Raw genomic sequence first — 17549 nt, forward strand, 5'->3', positions numbered from 1 at the left:
TTTCAACAATCTATCCACATACACCCCACATCTTTCAATTCCTGTATCCCTTTTACAATTGTACCCTCTTGGTTTATTAAGGCAATCAAGGCAAGTATTGTCTTAATATTTGCTTTAATTGCCTCAAACCAATTTATTCTTTTGAATTGGATAGTAACAACTCACTTTTCCAGTGCAGTTGCTGATCAGGAGAGAGTGAGAGCTGTCAAATTTGTTTGTATTGGTGGCCTTCCTGAGGTGTAATGTGTGAGGATTTCCATACTTTTGGAAGAGATCACACTCCTGAATATACAGGTGGTGTGTAACCACAGGCAGCAAAAAGTGCCGGTCTCTGTCTGGCTGTCTGGCATAGTCAGGATGCCTTTATACTCTGCCAGTCCTCAATTCCTCTCTGCCTTTGGGTTTTGATAGACTGGCTGCAGGCTGGTGCACCGCATGAAGCCAGGCCAACTGGCTGCAGAGAACCAACCGGGTCAGAACGGAGTTTCAGACACTGATAGCTTCAATGAAATTGAGTTTTGTAAGTAGAGTGAAATGCATATTTGCTACTACATCAAATGTTTAATTTTATTAATTCAAGGCTATATTTCTAGGCACATAGTCCTCAATTTGACATGTAAGAAAGAAGGAAGAGTGTTAGTGTTGACCTAATGAGATCCTGGTGAGACCCTGGCGTAAGACATGAAACCCTATTGATTTCAATGGAGTTTGCGGCAGGCAGATTTAGGAGGAAGGTAAATTATTTAAAATATATATATTTTGCATTAGTTCAGCATTTTATTATTTCTGAGCTTTTACGTGTTGTTAATTAACTTCTCTAAGAATATAAGAACATACGAAACAGGAATGAGAGTAAATCATCTGCCCCTTCAAGCCTACCCCATTAGTCATTAAGATCTTGGCTGATCTTCTACCTCAGAGCCATTTATAGCACCATCTTCTTATTCTTTGATTCCTTTAATGTCCAAAAATTGATCTCTGTTTTGAATGAACGCAATGACTGATCCTCCACAGCCATCCAGAGAATTCCAAATGTCCACCAACCTTTGGGTAAAGAAATTTCTCCTCACTTCAGTCCTAAAGGGTCTACCCTTTAATCTGAAACTGTACTGCATTATCCTAGACCTCTCAGACAGGGAATCATCCTCCCTGCATCTAGCCTCTCAAGCCCATTAAGAATTTTGCATATTTCAACGTGATCTCCTCTCAAGCTTCTGAATTCCTGAGAATGCAGTTTTACTCTACTCAATATCTCTTTATATGGCTAACCTGCCATTACAGGGACCAATCTAGTGAATCCTGCTGCACTCCCCTTAGGCCAAGCACATCCTTTCTTGGATAAGCTCATCAAAACTATACATAATACTCCGGGTGCACTTACGATGACAATAAGACTTCCATACTCCTGTACTCAAATCCTCTCATAACAAAGGCTAACGTACCATTTCCTTTCTTAATCACTTACTGCACTTGGCCTTCAGCAACTTACGTACCAACACATGTAGGTCCCTTTGAACTTCAGCACTATCCAATCTCTTACCACTTAACGAACACCATGCTTTTCTGTTATGTGCACCAAAGTGGATGGCCTCACATCTTCCCACATTATGTTCCATCTGCATGCTCTTGCTGACTCACTTTGCTTGTCCATATCCCTTTGAAGCTTCTTTACATCCTCCTCTGTGCTCACAGTCTGAGCCAGTTTAGTGTCTTCAGCAGATTTGGAAATATGATATTTAGTGCCTTCAGCTAAGTTATTGTGAAAAGCTGGGGCCCAAGCATTGATCCCTCCAGCTCCACATTAGGCACAGTGTGCCAGCCTGAGAATGATCCATTTATTCCCACTTCTTGTTTTCTGACTGCTCACTTGTTCTCAATCCAGAGCATCCCAATTCTGTGTGCTGTAACCTTGTTGTCAAACCTCCTGTCTGGGACTATAACGAACACCTTCTGAAAATCCAAATACACCACATTTACTTGTTCCCCTCTTTATCTGTTCTACTAGTCACATCCTCAGAGAACTCCACCAGTCAAACATTATTACCCTTTCAAAAATTTACATTGGCTCTGCTTAATCCTATTATTCTTCTTCAGATCTTCTGTTATTACATCCTTCTCATAGATTTCAGAACTTTCCCTACCACTGATGTTAGGCTGGCAGGCCAGTAGTTCCCTAATTTCTTTCCCCATCTTTTCGTACATGGTTGGATCATATCTGTGACCCTCCAACCTACAGAAACAATTCCAGGATCTATAGTACTTTGGAAGATGATAATCAGAGCATCCACTGTAGCCATCTCTTTCAAAACTCTGAGATGCAGATCATTGGGTCATTGGCATTTATCAGTTTTCAAGCTCACCAACTTTTCTACTACTATTTTTTGATTAATATTTTGTTCCTTCGGTTTCTCATTTTCACTCAGCTCTTAATTCTCTAATATATCCGGCAGGTTTTGTATACCTTGTTCTATGAAGACAGACAGAGAGTCATCGGTTAATTATTCTGTAATTTCCTTAATTCCCATTATAAATTCTCCTGTCTCTGTCTATGCCCATATTTATCATTGCTAGTCTTTTCCTTTATACAGATCTTCAAAAGCTCTCGCAGTCCATTTTTATGTTTCTTGCCAGTTGATCTTGTCTTTCTTTATCAATTCCTCAGTCCTCCTTTGCTGAGTTCTAAAATGCTCACGTGCCTCAGGCCTACTGTTATTTCTGCCATCTTCATAAAACTTCTCCTTGCAGGAAGGAAAGAAAACATTTTTTTAATTATTCGCTTCAAATTTAATAGATTTTATATGTCTTAATAACATAAACATATAAAAATCAGGGACAGTTTTAGCAGCAGCAAAGTTTCACCCCCAGATTTGTCTTCTGTCAGGGCTGTCAGGATGTCTTGCAGGTGGGGCCTTTGTCTGACATTCTGAGGACTAATTAATCTGTTTAAATGTCTACTTGTTAGTAATCTTATTTGAGGTAAATGAAAATGACTTGAAATTATCGTGAAAAAATCAGTACACTGGCCAGTTTCTTGATAAATGAAATTTTGATCCTGTGGGAAAATTTCAACAATAAGTTGCTAAGTTGTCTTCGGAAGAACTAAAGGAAAGACAACCTGAATGCATCATTGTGTCTGAGCATCTGCTGCTCCCACTCAAAGATAAGAAACCTTCTAAGTATGGAATTCTTAAATTCAAAAATGCTCCCATTCAAAGCTACTGAAACATATGCTGGTATAGGCAGGACCTGTCACTAAAAAAAAAGAGATTTGCTTTGAAGGAAGGGTTTTCATAGTACTTCTGGAATCAGATAGCCATTTGGTCCAACTTGTAAAATGATTGCAAACCTCTAAGCACCGGTGATAACTACCCTGATTGACCTGACTGACAATTAAAGAATATCATCATCTGTACTCTTGCTATAAATTAGCATTCCCAAACATAACTTCACGAAAATGTGGAAAAAGTTATTAAATAGTCTGCACTTTTGAAAGTAAGAGGGGATGATCAGGTACCTTAGAGTTTCTAAATTTTGTGCCTTGTTAATCATAGGTGATCTATCTGGAAGAGATGTAGGCAGAAGGTGATGACTGACGAGAGAGGAAAAATGCTGGAATTGTGTGTTATAAAACAATGGATTTTCTGGAAATGTGAAGTAAGAGTGAACCGCAGACATATCAAGCAGGTCAGCCAGCTTCCATGGAGAAAGAAAAACTAAGTTAACATTACAAGCTGATGAACTTTCAGCAGAAGTAGGCATTCTCACACAAACTAGAAAGGCTTGTTATGTGAAACTTGAATTTAGTGTTGGGTCCTGATTACTGTAAAGATTGAGCTCAAAGACGAGATGCTGTTCCCTGAACTTATATTGGGCTTTGTTGCAACAGTATAGGAGACCAAAGACAGAGATCAGAATGGGAAAGAGATGAGAATTAAAGTGACAGACTTCTAGAAACTCTGGGTCACACTTGCAGACTGAACAGAGGTCTAAAACAAAAACAGAAAATGCTGGAAATACTCAGCAGGTGAGGCCACATCTGTGGGAAGAGACACAAAGTCAACATTTCAGGTCAAAGACCCTTCGTCAGAACTGAAAAGGAGACAAAAGAAGCTTGTAAAGCAGCGGGGAGGGCGTGGAGAAGTCTCTGATAGTATAAAACTGAGGCGACCATGGGAATTCACCGTAAACAAGATTATCTGGTCGATGAGTGAATGGGAGCAGTTAGAGGTTGGGAACACAGACAAAAGAACCCAGACAAAAGGATGTGGGAGTTGCGAAATGCAGAGCAGGAAGAGGTGATGTGCATGTCCTCCACTGACAGAGAGAAAGATAAAGGGAAAAAGAAATAAGGTGAGCTAAGTTTAAAGATGGGTGGTTGGTACAGACTGAGAAAACGAGTTGCCTGAAGTTGTAGAACTCAATATAGAGTCCAGAAGACTGCAAAGTGCACAGAAGGAAAATGAGGTGCAGTTCCTCAAGCTTGTGCTGGGTCTCACTGTGATAGTATAGGAGGCCACAGACTGATAGGTCAAAATGGGAGTGGGATGAGGAATTAAAGCAGCTGGCAACAGAAAGATCAAAATTACCCTGCGGACTGAATGCAGATGTTCTGCAAACCGATCACCCAATCTGTGTTTGGTTTCCCCAATATGGAGGAGACCATATTATCAACACTTAGTGCAGTACACTAGATTGGAAGACGTGCAAGTTAATCGCTGCTTCACCTGGAAAGACTGTTTGGTCTCTGGATGGTAGGAAGGGAAGAGATGAAAGGACAAGTGTTGCATTGCTTGCGGTTGCAAAGGAAAGTGCCATAAGAAGGGGGGTGTTTGGTGGGAACAAAAAGTGGACCAGGGAATCATGAAGAGAACGGTACCTGTGAAATGCTGGGGAGGGGTGGGGGAGGGGGAAGACGTGTCTGGTGGTGGAATTTCTTTGAAGGTGTTGGAAATTGCAAAGAATGATCTGTTGAATGCGGAGGCTGATGGGCTGGAAGGTGAGAACCAGGATACTTCTATCTTTGTTTTGTCTCGGAAGAGAGGGGGGTGGGAGCAGAGACATGGGAAATAGATGAGATGCTGTTAAGGACTTTGTTAACAACTGTGGAGGTGAAGCCAGGGTTCAGAAAATAAGAAGACATTTCAGGGACACCTGATAGCTGTGGCAGTCACTAGGCTTCTAATGGATGCTAGTAGCTAGCCTATCTCCTGAGATGGAGACAGAGAGATTCAAAAAAGGAAGAATCAGGATTGACCAAGTGAAGGTGAGGGCAGGGTGAAAATTGGCAGCCAAAGTAATAAAACTGTTGAGTTCTGCATGAATGCAGCAGGCAGCATTAATGCATTCATCAATGTACCGGAAAAAGAGTTGAGGGAGTGAGCCCGGGTCGGACTAAAACAAAGACTGTTCTGCAAATCCTACAAAACAACAGGCATAGGTTGGGCCCACGCAACTGCCTATAGCTGCACTTTTGATCTGGAGGAAGTGAGTGGGGTTGAAAGAGAAGTTGTGCAATGTGAGAACAAATTCAGCCAGGAAAATGACTGTTTTGGTGGAGGGGAACCAGGGAAAAGCAGAGGGCCCTCAGAACATCCTGACATAGGATGGAGGTGTAAAGAGATTGTACATCCATGGTAAAGATGAGTCTGTTGCAACCAGGGAATTGGAAACTGTCTAAATGGCAGAGGCCATCGGAGGAGTCGCAGATAAAAGCAGTAAGGAACTGGACCAGAGGAGACAAGACAGAGTCAAGGTAGGAAGGAATAAGTTTGGTAGGGCAAGAATAGGCTGAAGCAATGGGTCTGCCAGGGCAGTTCTGTTTGTGGATTTTGGGCAGGAGACAGAAGCAGGTGACTTTCGACTGAACAGAGGTGATTACCCAATCTGCTTGGATTCTTCCTTATGGAAGAGATCATATCATGAGCAAAGGATGCAGTATATTAGATTGGAAGAAGTACAGATGCATCACTGCTTCCCTGGAAGAAGTGTTGTGGTCACTGGATGATGAGAAGGTATGGGGTAAAGGGGCAGCCTCTGCAGTTGCTTGGGAAGGTGCTGTGAGAAAGAGAACCACTCCATTTCTCATGGGTGATTTTCTTATACCTCCTTTCATTTATTAAGGTCTTATGCCGAAGCAAACATTACCCAAACCTGCTTCTTTGTTGAAATTTTGCAATGTTGTGAAAATATGGGCAGTTTTGTGGGTGTTGACTGAATCTTAAACCAATACAAAAGATTGCAAAATACATATATTTAATTGGTTTTGGGCATCTCACATTTAAAATTCTCGTCATTTGTGCTGGTTAGAACAGTGCAGCCCAGAGTGTGCTAATAATAGCAAAAATGTTAATTTGAGATGCTTCGGTTTCTGCCATCACAATCTTAGAAGCTGCGCTTAAAAACTCCTTTCATGCATATGGTAGAACCTTGGGACAAAAACAGAAAATGCTGTAAAATCTCTGCAGGTCTGGCAGCATCTGTGGAAAGACAAACAATGCTTCAGGTCTGTGACTCTTTTCTATTTTTGTTTCAGATTTCCAGCATCTGCAGTTCTTTTGATTTTCATTTCTAGTAGAATTTAGGGATCTAAACTTATTGCCCTGGAGACTTTTTATCTTACTTTGTGTTAAATTGCTTTAAGAGTCAGTTTGAGTTTTTGAGTACTAACTCCCAATGATATAGAAGCCATTTAGAATGATTTATTAACTTCCCAAGGTTAGGCTTCAGACAGAAAAACAATCAAGTAGTTCCTTGTCTGTCCTGAGGTCATATAAATGCGACTCGTCCCTTCTTCCTATTAATTTGTAATGACTACCTCCATCAATATACAAGTCTAGCAATTCTCCTACACTAGGTGGCAGTGCCACCATTTTCCCACCACCACCACCACCGTCATATCCTGTATCCCCACTGCAACAAAGTTCAACTTATTTTTATTTGCAAATGATTTAATAGATTTACAGAGCTTTTTGTGCTCAAAACTAATATTTCTGTGACTCATGTTGCCTCAGATTCCCTCTATTTTCTTGCTACAATAAATAATGTTGGGCTGCACATTGCTGCCTCATGATGTTATATGAAGCATTCAGTGAAGGACATTTAGCATTGAGAGATCCTGTCAATTACGTTCACCTGTTCTGCACAAAACACGATTTTTGCCTTTTAACGCTTAATTTTTCAAAAATGATACACCATGAAAATCTTACTGATAAAATGTTTTACATTAGATCTGGGAAACCTTTTAAATATTAATAACTATGGCTCCTCTAATGTCACAAAGTGCTACACAGGAATGTTATCAAACAAAATTTGATATGGAACTTTTACAGTAGGTAACCAAAAACCTGTTCAAAGAACTAGGTCTGAAGGAATGTCTTAAAGGAGGAAATACAGGTAGAAAAGGGGAGAGGTTTAAGGAGGTTATTCCAGAGACTGAGAGCTTGCTAGCTAAAAAGTACGGCCATCAATAGCGCTACAGTTCTAAACAGGCCAGAACTTAGGGAGCATTGATATCTTGGAAAAAAAACTGGAGAATTTTTCAGAAACAGGAAGACATAAAGATTGGAAAATAAGAAAGAGAAATTTAAAATTGGGGTGTTGCTTAACTGGGAGACAATCCAGTTCAGCGAGCACAGCAGTTGTGGCCAACAGGACAGCCTAGGTTAGGAGATAGGCAGCAGAGTTTTGGTTGACTTTGCTGATGTATGGCAAACACTGCAGACAGTGATTGGTAGATTTTAGTTGTTAAGGGAATCAAGGGATATGGGGTTAGTGCCACCTCCCTGCACTAACACCATATGAGCTTAGTGAATGGAGGAGCAGATGCAAGGAACCAAACTGCTTATTCCTACTGCTATTTCTTCTGTTCTTGTTATTTACCATGTTTTCAATTTATGGATGTTTGAGTTTTCCAATTAACAAATGCAATTATGGTGTTATTCCCTGATTCTTTTTTGAAAAGTTCTCTAAATCAAGTTGTTTTTCTGTCATATTTAGTACCTATGATTATTTAGAAAATGTATTTTACTTGTCATTTACTTTTGATGTGCATTCAAGACGATTATTTTGTTTCATTCTTTGAATTGAAGTGTGAAAGCTTCTCATGATGTAATAAGAGGCAAGTAAAAGTGTTAAGTCTTAGGCAGACTTTCAGGTTGAGATTGATCAGTTAATGAGCAGAAACATCATTTTATTGCTGAGTGAGAGGTGGTGGAAGTGGCACCTGTTACATTGTTCTTTTTATTCAGAACATGTAAAAGCACTACATTGGTAACTAAGGTCCTGATAATTATTTATTTTTCTTTGGGTTTGTATTATGGGTTTTGAGATATTCCTTTAAGTCTAATGTTATTGTTCTATCCTGTAAGTGGATACCTTATTCTTTATGATCAGAGGTTTATCTTCAGTACACAGCCATCTAGTCATATGATAGCATAACCCCATGCTGTAACAATGAACATTATCTGAACTGGATCAGGTAATCTTGTTCCAGTACATACTTGAGCTTTTTTCTCTGAGACCATTTATAATTTTCTGTTTCAACCTGAAACTGAGACCTGACCTCCTCTGGCTTTCTGTGTTTAGGAATTAAACTAATTGCCATTTCTGTCCTCTGTGGTCCTTATGAAAAGGGATAACTTGTCTGTTATTAAGTTTGTTCACGTTCTAATCATGTTTTGGCTTTGTCAGTAAAGCCCTTTACAACATGACATATTTCCTTTTTCTTGGGAAAGTCAGATAAAATAGAAGACGAGGGGGAATAGCTCTACTAATAAAGGAAGAAATAGTAAGGAACAAGGAAGTGGAAGTAGAAAGGAATACTCTTTACCCAGGGATCAGGATACAAAATTAGTATGGTCAGATATAAGAGAAACAAAGGACAAAAAAAAATCATGTGGATTTTAGTGGTCTACAGACTCCTAACTGCAGCAAAACAATTAGATGCTTGTTAGGAGCTTGTAGCAAAGCTAATTCAATAACTTGCAGAGTACTAAAGGAGGCAGCCATAAAAATAATGGATGCATTTTCTAGGATGTTATAGATTATGGAATAATTCCTGTGGATTGGAGACAGGCGGGTGTAATTCCACTATTTCAATAAAAAAGGAGGGAATGAAAACAGGAAATTATAGACCAATCAGCCCAACATCGGTAGTGGGGAAAATACCAGAGGCTATTATAAAAGCTCAGTTGGAAAATATCAATTGTATCATCAACATGAATTTCTGTAAGGGAATTCATGTTTGACAAATGTACTGGTGTTTTTTGAGGATATACTGATAGAATAGATAAGGGAAAACTAATGGAAATAGTATACTTGGATTTTCAGAAAACTTGATAAAGTGTCACATAATAGGTTAGTGTGTAAAATTAAGGTGCGTGGTAGTGGGGGTAATACATTGGCATGTAATGAAAATTGGTGACAGACAAGAAACAGAGTGGGAATACATGGATCTTTTGGGGCAGCAGATGTGGGGTACCACAGGGATCAGTGCTTGGGACTGAAATATCCATAATATATATAATACAATACCAATAATTTGGATTAGGGAACAAAATGTAGTCTCTTGAATTGAATGGGTGACATTGTGAATTGTGAGAAGGATGCGAAGAGGCTTTGAGATGATTTAGACAGATTGAATGAGTGAGCAAACACTTGGCAGATGTAATATAATATGTGAAGTTATCTTCTTCAGTGGGAAAAATAGGCAGCCTATTATAGGGGCAAGGATATCTTCCTACAATTATATAGGGCCTTGTAGTGTGTGCAGTTTTTGACTCCTCATCAAGAAAGGAGAACTTGGCATAGTGGGAGTGTAGAGGAGGTTCACCAGACTGATTCCTTGGATGGTGGGAATGCCAATGTGACTGCAAGTGGTTGACTGTACGCCCTTTATAATTGTAGGAAAATATCATTGCTCCTTTATTCAAATCCTCTTACAATGAAGGCCAACATACTTTTGCCTACTTAACTGCTTGTTGCATCTGTATGTTTGCATTCAGTGTGTATACAAGTACACCACATGAAATATACATCAAAACTTCCCAATATAACACCATTTAAATGATAGGCTTCCTTTCTGTTTTTCCTACTGAAGTAGATAACTTCACATTTATCACATTATACTACATCTGCCAAATTTTTGCCCACTTGTTCAATCTGTCGGAGGTTAGATTTGTATTCCCTAGACTTAAAATGAGAGGGGACAACAGTAGAAATAATGACTCAGGAGGCAGTTGCAGCAATAAAAAAAGTACTAACTCTCTTCACTGTAGAAGATAAACACAGCAAAACAGAGTAGGATCAATGGTGTAATGACAGTAAGAAATTACAGCAAGTCAGGCAGGATCATGCTTGATAACGGGCTCTGCATTTACTTTCTGTAACCACATGACTCCACTTGACCTCAAGACATCACTGATATGACCATTCCCCAAACGGAGTGTTCTATGAGTGGTGAATAATCATCACACAGTGGATCTTGAAATCCTACCCCTAGACTCCATTGATAGCCTTATGATACCTCACAGTAAAATACATTTGTCTAGTGAAAATTAATTTAAAACATTAATTTTAGTTAAAGATTAAAGAAAACACTTCAGTTGCCTTTTTCATGCAGGTCACTGAACACATTCAGATGAATGGGACCACTCTTGGCAGCAGCTTTGGAATGACATAAAGCTGAAGGACAATATATGAAGTGTATTGAATCCCACAGTTCGGGTCCATCTTTGCACTCGTGGCAAATTCAAGGGTAGAGTGAGAGATAAGATGCGCTGGTGTCCAGTCTCCAGAATGTTTTATGCTTTCACATTTCAAGGAACACCTCACTGGCAGTGTTCTTAATTTCCAGAAAAAGGTGAACAGATTTTGGCCAAAGGAAAAAGACAAAAGAAATTGAAGAATCTAAAGCTCTTCAAACCCCCGCACCCAATACCTTTCAACCACGGTTCCAAAAAAAGTAGCAGCAGATAGAATCGATGTTTTAATGTTAACCTTAAAAACCTTACTCCATTTTGGAACAGTTCCCGTAGAGTATAAGGAGATGGCAAGGCAGTTGAGAGCTAGGTAGGATTACAATTTCATATGATAACAATATGGGACTCATGTTTATTGAGATAATTACCCTCACAAGCAAGGATCAAATCACAGATTGGTGACAAGCTGAATGAGTCTGGGACAGCAGACCAAGAGTCTAGGATTTTGAGATCAGTAGTGGGCGTGGCAATCCCCACCCACAATAAGCCTTCCCACAATCTGCACCTTTCCTTTGAAGCAGAATGTTGGCAAACTAAACATGGCTGATCTTCGACCTCAACACTTTCCTGTCTAATCCTTATATTTATTTATTCCACTGGTTTCCAAAAATCCATCAGCCTCAGTTGTGAATATACTCAATGACTGAGCACCTGCAGACCTCTGGAGCAGAGAATTCCAAAGATTCACAACATGCCGATGGAATAAATTCCTCCTCTGAATCTCTTGGAATAAAGAGAGGCCTTCTGTGGAAGGAAATTGTTTCAGTGTAGATTTTTAAATCAACAAAAAAGTATTTCAGCTCCAGCCAAACCAGCCCTTGTGAAACTTTAGGAATTTGTAGGAATGTGCCAAAAGCATACACAACTGTATCATCAGAAAGAGAAATAATGCAGCGATTAACTTATAACTTGCCCTTGATGCTATTGAATAAAGCTATTGGATGGGGAGGTGATTTTATGCTATTTAACTTTGTCCAGGTTTGTAATAAGCTGGAATGTGGCATTCAAAGATGGCAATAACTCAGCATGTTCACCGGTGTCTTAATCTGCCTGCTTTGTATGTAGTACATGTGCAAACCACATTACTAGGATAGTATCCATCACATTTTCCATTGGAAACATGCACATGCAATTTGGATGCTATTGTTCACCATTATAAGGCCATGCATATGCTGTAGAGCATAGAGCATATATGCTGTAGAGCATAAATTACCCCACCAGCGTTTCCCAATAACTGATATTAAGTTGTATTTATATGGAACCTTCATTAGAGTAAAATATCCCAAGGCTCTTTGAAGGAGCAGTTCCAAAGTGTGAAACTAAGACACAGAACTACAAGCGTGCTGAACAGCAGAAACACTATCCAATAGACAGAGCCAAGCAATCCCACAACCAATGGATCAGCACAATGCTCTGTGGTCCAGTCACACTTAGTCATGAATAGCTGCAGATAATTAAACAGCTAATGAGAGGAGGCTCCAAGAACATCCACATCCTCAACAATCTGAAAGATTAATGGAATTCTGACTTTTATAGCTAAACAATTAAAATACAAAGGGGATGAAGTTACTTTGAGGATCTACAAACCCTATTTAGTCCACACCTATCCTGATAAATCTAGATAGCATCCTCCTAAATGTCAGTGTGCCCATAGATACGATGCTTGGGATTGAGCACAGTACTCCAGACGTGGAAGGGCAGCCCACATCATGGCAACATGTGGTTAAGGACAGAATAGTTCATATATCCTATGTTCCAAATGCTGAATGTTATCAGTTTTCACAAGGAAAGTGACCCAATATTGGCAAAAGATAGCACAAAGTTGATGAAGAGGAAGGAGCCAAAGAGAGATGATAAGGGACCCCAGATTTAACAATGCATTGATGGAAAGAGAAGCTGTTGCTAGAAACGCCCTGGCAAGAATAGGATAGGTAAGGTACAATGAAATAGGCAGTAGTGTGGTGAGATAGTTACACAACACCTTGGTCAACTGTTAACAGCTGGGGTTGTGGAAAAGAATGGGGACAGAAAATGCAGCAGTCACAGGATGTCGTTTTCAGACTGATTACTTCTAGTGCAGAGCCAGAAATTTGATTTTAAATACTCAAGTATAAGAGCTGCAGAGAAGATGGAGTATGTTAAAGGACTTTGGAAAGGAAAGGGAAAACAGACATGCCATGGTTACTTCCAGTGGCAACAGGGCCAAGGATGTTTTGTTTGGAAGCTGAATTGTGGCAGCTGTTTTGGAAGGGAAAAGTACAGGAGAGAAGACAAGAAAAGTTAAGGTAAGGTAGAGAAATATCTTCAACATTTACCATTTACAGTACAGATCCGTACTAACTACCTGCTGTCCCTCGAGTTTTGTGTTGCTGGCGGGTGATATTTGGGAGCTGTTGTCATGAACTGATACCGAACATAGATGTTGAGAGTTTTTGACCATTTTCATTTCACTTAATTTAAAGTAAATGACTCCACATGTCGTTAACCGTGTATTGAATCCAAGTACGTTACGAGGCCCGGTGTAAACCTGTAACGGCGAATAAACAGAAGGAAAATGCAAACATTGCAATGTTCACCAAAACATCCGGAACTTCAACTCCCAGAAAGCTCCCAGGGCTCCCATCACTTCCGCTTCCTCCAGCCACACGGGGAGGAAGTGATGTACCACGTGGCGCAAACGGTACATTCCGATTGGTCACGGGCTGCTCAGGAGATGTCTGACGCTCCGGAGCAACCGAGTCAAAGCGAACGAGACAGCGGTAGCGACCAGCGGGGGTTCGCACATCCTGCCAGCGCTTTCGGGGAGGCGGAGTGACAGGAGAGGAGAGTCAGTGAGCAGGTAACGCACCCGGCTCTGGTGTTTTCCTCAATGAGCAGCGGAACCGAATGACGCTTAAATGAAGTGGTGGAGCAGATGGGCGCCGCACGGTGCGGGGAGGAGGGTTCATTGTTGCCGAGGTCAGGCGGGCTGAGCACCGACCGACACGGCGGGACGTGAGCCACGGCTTCGGCTGATGGGGGGGCCGGGCCGTCTGCGGCTGCGGAGCGACAGGTGGCAGAGGAGAACGGGAGACCCCTGTCAATGGAACAACAGACACCACCCCCCCCCCCCCCCCCAACTTCCCCCATGTGCACCTTCCGCCCCAGGGGTAAACAGAAGGACGATTTTGGATTTGAAGCACTGCTTCTAGCTTTGGGTCAAACTTGTGAGGGGGAATGAGTTTACGGGGAGCTAGATCCAGCAGAAGGAGCACGTCGTATTGCAAATAAAAGGCGTGAGGTTGTCCATGTACAGAAGTTACAGTGCCATTTTTAAGGTTTGTGTCGTGCATTGGGATTGAGCAATTTATAAGTATACAATTTTACAGTGTAATTCAGAGATTAGTCATAGAGTTACACAGCCCTGAAATTGGACCTTTGGCCCACCACGTTCACACTGACCTTTTGCCCATCTGCACTAATCCTTCCTTTCGATTTTATGCCCTTTTGTTTTTGATACCACGATCGTGGGCGAAAGATTCTGACTATCTGCCCTATCTATACTGCTTATAATTTTATGTACCTCTATCAGGTTACCCTTGAGCCTCCTTTGTTGCAGGGAAAACAAGCCCAACGTATCCAGTCTTTCCCCATAACAAAAGTCCTCCAATCCAGGCAACATCCTGGTGAATCTTATTTGCACTCTCCCCAGCACAACCATATCCTTCCTGTAGTGTGGTGACCAGAAATGCATACTATACTCCAAAAGCAACCAGTGTTTTGTAAAATTGCGAGTTTCCCAAATTCTTTGCCCTGACCTATGAAGGCAAGCATGTCATAAACCTTCACCACTCTTTTCTTGAACTTTATGTTGCATACCATTTTAGAAGGATTTCTTTCTGTCCACCTTCCATCTCCTCTTTTCCCCTCTACCTTCCCCCCCACCCCATTCTAATTAGAAAAAAATGAATGTTTTGATTCTACCTTCCATTTTTATGTTCATGTTAGGGGACAATTGAAAAAAGTTATGTCTTTGTGCTTAACAAAACAGAGTTTGGGATTTGGTGCATTAACGGTGGTTAATTTGTCAGGATAAAATGTATGTTTACAGTTGCTTTTGGTTTAGGTCAACAAATGAATTGCATAAACTTATTGAGTTAAGCATGTGCTGTGTTTATGCAAGGGTGCTATAGCTTACTTCAACATGAGATTTATTGACAAGCCAGTTGTGCAGAAGGTATAAAAATTATCCATGACTTATTTGTCTGGTGTTAAGCTTTAAGCTGTTGAGCTATTTTATATGATTGATTCCCAGTTTCAACTCTATTCATACTTGAATGTGGTAATGAGTGAATTTCAAGTGACAAAGTAAAATGCTGTCAGAATATTGATGTTATTGCATCTTTTGCTGATGACATTTTAGGTTGATAAAATTGAAAAGTCTTCGTATTTTTTGAAGCGTATGGGAATTATCCCTTGGTTCAGACGTGTTAACGTGAATGCAAAGGCAAGTAATTCGAATAACATCTGAATTGTAAAATACATTTTAAACCTAGTAACTTGTAAAACACAAAATATTTCAAATATAGAGATTATAGTTCTAATTTGAGCATGATTACTGTTGAAGTTGCTCTGAGGGTGCAAGTAAATAAACACTTGCAATATATCTGGACAGTTCCATAACAACTATATTTGAATAACTTTTTTAAATAATTAAAAAAAACTAGGAACAGCTGCTCATTCTGTCATTTTAGTATTTAAAATAGATCAGTCAAAAATGAAATGCTGGTTTTATCTTTGAATTAGTTATGAATAGGGTTAAAATTTACTTTTAACCATTATGTAGTATAAAAATATTATTGCCGGAGATAACAGGATAAGTTCATTATACCCAGTAGCCTTGATGATGTTTGATATTTTTTGTATGCGTTGAGTATTGCTTAAAGTGTGTTTTTAGTTAAATACTAGATGAAATGATCTTGAAATGCTAAATCTTGTGTGAGATGTGCAGTTTTGAAATGGAAGCATAATATCTTAGAGATATAAGCATTGCAGTGTAGGGTATTGCTGGATTTCTTCTTTGGAAGATTTCAATGGATTTCTTTAGCAAGTTTATTTCATCTTCTCACAGAGACTGACAGTTGTAGACTGTTGTTCATTTTACTTAACTTCATTATGTGCTTTAAACTAATTAAAGTTGACCACAGAAACTAATCTGTTCAATTCACTGGAGACCCAATAATGGTCATTTATAAACTTTTGAGAAAATAGAGGTACAGGAAATGTAAGATTTGAGATTTCTGAATATGCATATAGGTAAGTCATTTGATGGTGGCATGTTTTTGTTAGTTTTTTTTAATGAGATATTAGAGGATGCCTTAGTCGGTTGAGGAAAAGGTACTTGAAGATCAAGGTCTATTGGACTGCAGTGATCCCTGCCCTTTTTATGTTTCTCAGTCCTGGACTACCTATAGCAGACACCTCAAGGCACTGAAGAGATGCTACCAATGCCGTCTCTGTGAAATCCTCCAAATTCACAGGAAGAATAAGCAACCCAAATGTGTCCTCTCCCAGGCAACAACCCAGCATTAAGGCCCTCATAATGCTCGGGCAGCCACTCTGAATTAGCAACATTATTTGCATACCCAACATCAGCCTCTGGAGCTCTATCATGGAAAGAAATTACCGGGTGGAAAGAGGAAAAGTTTCAAGGGTGTGTTTGACGCCTCCCTGTAGAAATATAACTCTTGCGAAAGTGGAGAAGGAGCATTCAGAATGGTATTGAGAACCTTGACCATGCATTAGAATGCACACAAGCCCTGTGTAAGTAGCAGAAGAGCACACCAATTCACAAATTACCCACCCACCTGCTGTGCCAGGTATCCTTCTCTGTGTCTGCAAGAGTGTGCTTCTCTGGGCTTGATGGCCATATGAGGGACTGCCAAAGCAGAAGATGGATTAACAAGGTACCATGGTATAGGTTGGCAAGTAGAGGTGAATTGCACCTGATGTGTGAATGGGAGCCTGGATAGCAGAATTTTTTGGATTGAGCAGAATTTGAGGCTCAGGTAATAGGCTTTCAGCAACAGGAGAATTGAAGTGGAGTGAAGTTGGATAACATTGAATTGTATCATATGTGACCCTGGTGATGGCACAGATGTGGCCAGAAGTTCAGCTTGAAGTTCAATATTACGTAATAGGTGCATACACAGTGATTTAGCCTTGGCAGTTGTCAGAGAGGGATAAAATTGTTGACTATGTGATAAATTGCTGATGGGGAAGAAGACAATAGCTTCACTATTACTAGTCTTTAGTTAGAGGAAACATCTGTACCAGCTGTTAAGCAGGCACTCTGACAAGAAGTGGTGGTGGTGAAACCTAGGCCTTACTTTAAGTTGATGATATTGCCTAAGTTTGCGCACACATCTCTGCATATGTTTTGCCAGTGAAATGCAAAGACACGGCCACCATGGGTCTGAGGTTTGATTCTAATCTTGGATGAGAAAGCTGATTTTGTTTTTGGGTTTCTACAATTGTCTTCACTTTCCTGGAAAGGGCAGGAGAAAAATAAGCAGGGTTCTTGCTGTTATAGGTAACCAGAGATCATTGATAGAAAGCTTTGACAATCAGTGAAGCCTTCCAAAGACTGCTCTGATAACTCTTGCTTTGTAGACTTAAAATCTGGTAGCATGAGCCAGAGTGACTGCTGGTAACTATTGTACAGTAGTGACTTGAGCTTGCTCAAGTTTGAACTCATTCATGATCACATTGGAGAAAATGAGCCTTTTTGGTTTGTATATTATTAGCAAAGTA

The 17549-nt window shown here is 40.1% G+C and overlaps 1 protein-coding gene across 1 annotated transcript in view; it reads left to right on the forward strand.

Moving 5' to 3' along the window:
* The first annotated feature begins 13467 nt into the window (after window positions 1–13467).
* LOC127578581 (adiponectin receptor protein 2-like) overlaps window positions 13468–17549 on the forward strand; it is a 59345-nt gene continuing 55263 nt past the window's right edge. Inside the window, exon 1 of the mRNA XM_052030729.1 lies at window positions 13468–13596. The gene's annotated coding sequence lies outside the window, so the exon portion shown is untranslated. The remainder of the gene's footprint in view (window positions 13597–17549) is intronic.

The sequence above is a fragment of the Pristis pectinata genome, chromosome 15 (genome assembly GCF_009764475.1).
Source record: "Pristis pectinata isolate sPriPec2 chromosome 15, sPriPec2.1.pri, whole genome shotgun sequence".
Classification (NCBI taxonomy): Eukaryota; Metazoa; Chordata; class Chondrichthyes; order Rhinopristiformes; family Pristidae; genus Pristis; species Pristis pectinata.